Source organism: Ziziphus jujuba, chromosome 1 (genome assembly GCF_031755915.1).
Source record: "Ziziphus jujuba cultivar Dongzao chromosome 1, ASM3175591v1".
Lineage (NCBI taxonomy): Eukaryota > Viridiplantae > Streptophyta > Magnoliopsida > Rosales > Rhamnaceae > Ziziphus > Ziziphus jujuba.
In genome coordinates, this window is record NC_083379.1 from 14,076,007 (window position 1) to 14,083,563 (window position 7,557).

The following is a 7,557-nucleotide window of genomic DNA, read 5'->3' on the forward strand; positions in this document are numbered from 1 at the left end:
ACTTAGCTCTACAAAGACCTCTGTTAAAATTTTGATAAATGACTGACAAGATTTTCAAATTTTTTCCAACAGAGTAATTATGGGTTTTTTTATTATTATTTATTTTTACATTTCTTTTTCTTTTTTCTTTTTCATTTCTTTTTCTTTTTCTTTCGGGCACGTGGGGAAAACAACTCCCCTTCTTCTTCTTCAACCTTCTTCTTCCTCTCTCTCTCTCTCTCTCTCTCTCTTTCTCTCTCTCCCCTTCCTCCTCTCCTCCTCTCTCTAGGCCCCACCTCAAATGCACCATTTCCGGCCGCCGGACACGCGCCGGACAGCGTAGTAGCCCACGGCTGGGCGACCCCGACCGTCGAATCTCCTGCCGGTTGGACTGCAGACGCGCCGGGATCGACGCCCAACGCCGACGGCCGGCATCCTCCTTGTCGGCCGGTTTTTCGACGGCCACCGGTTGTGTGACTAGTCCTTTCCTCCTATTTTGGATCTCCTGATCTCAAAAATGGCCTCCATCTATTGAAATTTCAAACGGATTGAGAGATATGTTGAAGGGAAGTTCGGCCGAGATTTCTTTGTTATTTTCCGGTCATCGCCGGTCGAATTGGAGTCCAACGGAAATCGGTAAGTATTTCTTATCTCTTTAGCTTACGATGGAATCTCATTTGTGAATTATGGTGTGTAATTTTGGAAAATATTATTTTTGAATAAAATATTATTATTTTAATATGATAATTTGAAAAATTATATTTATATTAAAAATGTCAAATCATGTTGAATTGAATAAATATAATCTTGAATTAATATTTTCAAAATGTAGAAAATTATAAATTTTAAATTGCTGTTAAATTATTATTAATTTTATTATGAAGTTATGTTATATAATAGAATATGTCTTTACATACTTAATTATATATGTGAAATTGTATGTGGTTTAATGATATTTTGTATGAATTGATTTAAAGGTATGGGAAATTAATTATATTAAATTACTGTAAAAAAATATGTTTATATATTTAATTATTTATGAAATTAAATTATTGTGGGAGAGATTGATTTTATGAAATTAGGGTTTAATTTTTATTAAATTTATTGTTGAATTAAATATTGAAATTTTGATGCATTAATAACGTATTTACGGGGTTTTAATTATGTATGAATTTTTATGTATTTTTGTTTTATATATTGTTTTGGTATAAATTGATTTCATAGATTTGAAGAAAAATACTTATTTAGAATTTAGTATTTCCAAAAATATATTTATGCATTAATTAATTAATCAATTTATTATTCATAAATTTGATTTTTATCTAATTTTATCAAAATTTATTATTTTAATAATATTATAAAAATTTAGAGTTTTTAGATGCACCATACACATACCGATGTTCTATAGCTGTGGATGTAATTAGCGCGCGAGCTGATATGATGAGAGGGCAGGTTGTATACTCTCCTGTGGTTACCATTGAATCGAGGGTAGGCAAGTTTGATATTGGCCGTAGCAGCCCCCTCCATGGCTGGGATTGAGGTTTACAACATCGGTGCTGCTGGGACACCAGGGGTGCCTGAATTCAGGTTTCTCTGTCTCTCTCTGTCTCTCTCTCTCTCTCTCTCTTTGTGTTTTGAATTTTAAAATATTATTTTATTTATATTATCTTAACTATTCATAATATAATTTTTTTAACATTATACTTAATTGCTTTTATTGTCATCACAATCGTTAATATAATTTTTGTTATTAATGTTGTTATTATTATTTATCATAATTTCGTTTACAATCATTTTTATTATTATTATTATCCTACGGAATTTTCAGACAAATATCAGAGTCTACTGGTAAGAAAGATAATCATTGGACAAGTTTTATAATCTTTGAACAAGTGATAGCCTTTGGACATGTGATTACCTTCGGATAAATATGATAGCCCTTGGGCATGTATGGTAATATGGTAGTCTTCATGCAAATTATATTAATACTATTATTATCATTAAAATGGTTGCTATTATTTTTATTGATAATGTGGTGTTTGTTTTATCTTTCTTTCTAAATTATGCATTGGTATTTTTGTAAAACGATATTTGAAATGTATTTGAAATGCACAGTATTAAGTGGGTGGTATGGGTGGTGTGGGCGGACGCGAACATTTAAAGGTATATTTTTGTTCTTTACTTATTAGTTTATTTTTATTGTATATATGTTTTCATATAGTTTGATATCGAAGTGCTGCAAATTGTGAAAATTATTGTAGTAAGGTGGGAGGAAGAAGGTGATGTTTATAGGAGTGTGTTTTCTACGCAGAAAATTTTAAGCTTAGTCCAATCATGAGGGAAGATTCTATCGGATTTTCCATTGGAGGATTCGGTAGGGTAGGGTTTCCTGGATCACGCTTGTTTAGGGTTTCGATAACAGATCTTGGACGAGTCTTGATACTTGTAAATTTTTCTAATGCTTTTGGACAAAATAGTTACAACGGTATTTAAATAAATGTTACAAAATCATTAAAAAAATGCAAACAAAATTTACAAACAAATAAAAGAATTAAAAATGCACTGCCGACGCTACAAACATGTAGCAGCGTCGGCTTTGGTCTTTTCTTTCGATTTTCATTTTTGTTTTCGTGTTTGCCCTCATAACATCATTGCTTTGATGCTTATAAAAATAATTACAAAAATAATGATTTTAGACAAAATAATTACAACGACATTGCAACAAATGTTACAAAATCATAAAAAAAAACAAAGCAAACAAAATTTACAAACAAATAAAATAATTAAAAAAAACCCTAAATCAACGCTACAGACCTGTAACATTGTCAGCTTTGGCCCTTCTTTTTTTTTTTTTTTGTTTGTTCTTGTTTTCCGTCACCATTGTAGAATCCTTTGTATTTCTCGTTGATTTTTGTACTGATTTTGGTCAAAATATTTAGGTTCTTCTGACAAAAATTTATTACTTAGTTTTTTGATGTTTTTCAAACTTGCCATGTTTATACGCTTGTTTGGGACACGATATCTTGATTCCGAGCAAATCAATTGGTGAAATACGTTTGAACAATTGATGGGAAAGCTTACTGTGTCAATACTCCGCTTTAATGGTAAAATTTATATTGGAAGCAATCTTATGACTACCAAAGGTTACAAAATCAATTTAAACATTTATCAAAATTTACAAAAAATCCATAAAATAAAAAATTATACAGGTCGACGCTATTGACATGTAATAGTGTCGGCGTTGGCCCGTAAAAAATTTCAATTAATGCTTTAAAAACCTAAATGCGGTGGCTAGGTTTCCTATATTTATTTATTTTTTAAAATGTTTTTTCTTTTACGTTTGTTTAAATGCTTAACACAAAATTTTTTATAAGCATTCTTAATATCATTGAAGCAGCCGCTTTATCTATTCAAAACCGTTCGATTTCATTAATATTTGTTTTTTAAACACTAGTTAGGTGCGTTTTTCAATCAACGTTGGCTTAGGCCTTTTTTTTTTTTTTGATTTTGTTTTTTCTTGTTTCTCCTTACTATTGTAATTTCTTTTGATACTTGTAAATTTTTTAATTTTTATTTTGGACAATATAATTACAAAGGAATATAAACAAATTTTGTAAAATTATTTAAAAAATTAAACAATATTTAAAAAAATTCAAAATTTAAAAAATGGGCCAAAGCCGATGCTATGGTGACGTATAACGTCTGCTTAGGTCCATTTTTTTTTTAATTTTTGTTTTTCTTGTTTCTCGACATTGTAATTTCCTTCGATGTTTATAAACCTTTTACTAATTTTGGACAAAATAATTATAAAAGAATTTAAACAAATTTTACAAAATCATTTCAAAAATGAAACAATATTTTAAAAATATTCAAAAATTTAAAAAATGGACCAAAACTTGTGCTACGATTATGTTATAGTGTCGGCATAAATCTTTTTTTTTTTAATTTTGTTTTTCTTGTTTCTTCTTACTATTGCAATTTCTTTCATACTTGTAAAATTTTCTACTGATTTTGGCTAAAATAATTACAAAGGAATTTAAATAAATTTTGCAAAATCATTTAAAAAATGAAAGAATATTTAAAAAAAAAATTCAAAATGCTAAGAAATAAGTCGAAATCGATGCTACATTGATGTTGCAGTATCGGGTTAAGCCCCTTTTTTTTTCTTTTGATTTTTTTTCTTATGTTCTCTCACCATTGTTATTTTCTTCGATACTTGTAAATTTTGTAATGATTTTAGACAAAATAATTACAAAACAATTTAACCAAATTTTGCATAATCATTTAAAAAATGAAATAAAATTACAAAAAATAATATTTACAATGGAATTCAAACAAAGTGCCAAAAATATTTACAAAATTTAACTTTATTACAATTTAGGCAAGTATTGTTCATGTATATCAAATGCAACGCGGTAACTATGCAAACATTCATATTGATGAAATAGTCGTGCGCATAGTTATTGCATGTTCAGTTCTTAATTGGTTGACAACATATGGTGACCAAGTCATACCCTCATACTGCACATGATGTTAATTTCATCAACAATTGAATACAAATATAAGAAATTAATACAAACGTTTATAAAGATCTTAAATACAAGCAATTAGGTACATTACATGCGCTTGTGTTCTATTCGTTACCTAATAATGTCCCATATTATCATCATGCTATAGTAACCACATTCAACACTCCCGGGATGCTTAGAAGTGTAAATTTGCAAACATAATAGCATACATAACATTAGATAAGCAATTTGCAAAATGTGTTTAATCGGTATGTAAAGTAAGAACAACAATCAATTCTCACTGTAACAATACTATTTACCTTTGTATCTCTTTGCCATCTAATTTTTTTTTTCCCATTGTCTTCTCTTTCCTCCATGCAACGAATGTCTTATATCATCAACACATACATTGTATCGTTATTATAATATTATAAAATATTATTTAAATGTCATTACAAATGAATGATTATAATTAATTATTTTTTAACTTATTTGTCGATCAATGATTTAAAGTCAGTATGGATTTGATCCTTATGATTCTTCAAAGAATCAAAGAATCAAACGTATGTTAAGTATAGATTAACAACCCCTAACATCCAATGATTGCTACAAACCAATAATAAATTATTAGTTAATATGTGTAGAACTATTAAATTGATTAAGTTATGAATTACTGGAACTTAACAACACATACCTTGTATAGTATCGAAAGAACCATAATTGGCCGCGTGTTGCATATTTCCATATACTTACAATATGTTTCATCCGTTCTTTTAAGTTTGAATTCCCAAATGGTGTAATCAGTATGGGATGAACAAAGTAGTATGTTCCTTCATCCGATGTGGTTCTGATTCCATTATATAAGCGTTTACTAATATCCATGCATCAACGTACAAGTAATTATAAAATTTTATATTAAATAACATAGAAACTATACACACATTTTATAGTTTTGTTACCTTATTTAAAACAATATACACTCTAACGATAGTGCTTGCATGTTGCAGAAATCACTTATGTCACCCTTTGATATACTCAATTCTTGTATATCCTCCATGGTTCCTCTTTCCATTGGGAGCATCCATAAATAATTGCTATCAAAGTCTTCTATCCGTCTTAGTAACTTCTGGATCGGTGGGGTATGAATTACTGGATCATAACTGTCGCCACCATGGTCATCCTTCACATTAGTCTCCTCCACATGTGATATATGTGTCTCCTCCACATGTAGTAGGTTATAACCACTTAAAACTTTATCCACATGTGGTGGGTTGTAACCATCTAGAACTTTATCCACGTGTATGTCCTCCACATGTGGTGGGTTATAACCACATGGTATCTCTGCCACGTGTCGCCTCCTCGTGTGGTGGAACCTGAAACTTTCTCTACATGTGGTATATATGGTGACCATAGGTTGGACATTCCCTATAAATATCAAAAAAAAAAAAAATTAAGTATAACGACACTACAATTGTTAAACTTAATAATGTAATTATCACAAACCAAACGGTTGAAATGGTACCTCCTATCTGAAAAAATGACAAGATTGAACGGCCATGCAATGACTGCACATTTGGCTTCTCCTACATTCCTAAAGTTAAACGTTGACATAGGCAAACGGGCAACTGGCCTTAACACCTCCTTGATACTGACTTACAAATGTTTCCAACCTAGCTTAATACCATGGCACATATCCACTGGGAGAGAAGGGACTACAGTGCCACTTGCTACATTATTATTGGTACTGCCTTGGGCAAGTTGGCATTTAACATTCTTCATAACAGACAATGTTAAAACTAATTAGTATATATCTATTTGTACACTTCACATGGCAATGATAATAACATGCACATAAAATAATGAATAAACAGTCAATCTATACATAGAGCTTAAATGTATATATTAATGATAAATTTGAAGTTGAATTATTTGTGATTTATCAAAATATCTTTGAATATGTTGATTGTGATGGATGGACAGGAGGAGCATTAGGCTGAGGAGGTGATGACATCGATCGATTAGCAACATCCTCATCATGTATGACATCCTCGTCATGTGTCATTTCCTCAATGGATGAAGACTGGTCCCCATGTATATTAATCTTCGATTCAAGGATAATACCACATGCAGATGCTAGTTGATTGAGCTTCTCAGCGTTGGGATCCTATCGGACAACCTCCCACATACCACAGACCATCTGCTCTAGATTGGCAATTCTGTCAAACTTTTTTTTTTTTTTTTTTTGAAGGTCGATTCTGTCAGACCTGTCCTTTTTTTTTAAGGTCTACTAGAGTAGATAATCCGTGGTATGTGGGAGGTTGTCCGACTGAATTCCAGCACTGAGAAGCTCAATTAACTAGCATCTGCATGTGGTATTATCATCGAATTGGAGACTAATATACATGGGGACCAATATTCGCCCATTGAGGAAATGACACATGACAAGGATGTCATACATGAGGATGTTGTCAATCGACCTTCACCATCACCTCTTCAGCCTGATGCTCCTCTTGTCCATCCATCACAATCGACATATTCAGAGGTATTTTAACAAATCACAAATAATTTAATTTCAAATTTATCATTAATATATATATTTTTGAGGTCTATGTATATATTGACTGTTTATTAATTATGTTATGTGTATATTATTATCACTGCCATGTGAAGTGTACAAATAGATATATATTAATTAATTTTAACATTATCTGTTAGGAAAGGTGTTAAATGTCAGCTTGTCCAAGGCAGTACTGATAATATTGTAGAATGTGGTACTGTGGTCCCTTCTCTCCCAGTGGATGTATGCCACGGTGTTAAGCTAGGTTGGCAATATTTGAAAGTCATTATTGAGGAGGTGTTAAGGTCAGTTGCCCCTTTACCAGTGCCGACGTTTAACTTTAGGTATGTAGGAGAAGTTGAATGTGCAGTCATTGCATGGCCGTTCAATCTTGTCATTTTTCCATATTTAGAGTTACCATTTCAATAGTTAGGTTTGTGATAATTGTATTATGAAGTTTAACCAGTGTAGTATTGTTGTACTTAAATAATTTTCTTTTGATATTTATAGGGA

The 7,557-nt window shown here is 31.0% G+C and overlaps 1 long non-coding RNA gene across 1 annotated transcript; it reads left to right on the forward strand.

Annotated features, from left to right (window-relative positions):
- The first annotated feature begins 90 nt into the window (after positions 1-90).
- LOC132803810 (uncharacterized) lies at positions 91-2,592 on the forward strand. The gene is made up of 3 exons (XR_009639039.1): positions 91-615; positions 1,349-1,566; positions 2,095-2,592. It is a non-coding gene; the product is annotated as an uncharacterized LOC132803810 (long non-coding RNA).
- The last annotated feature ends 4,965 nt before the right edge of the window (positions 2,593-7,557 follow it).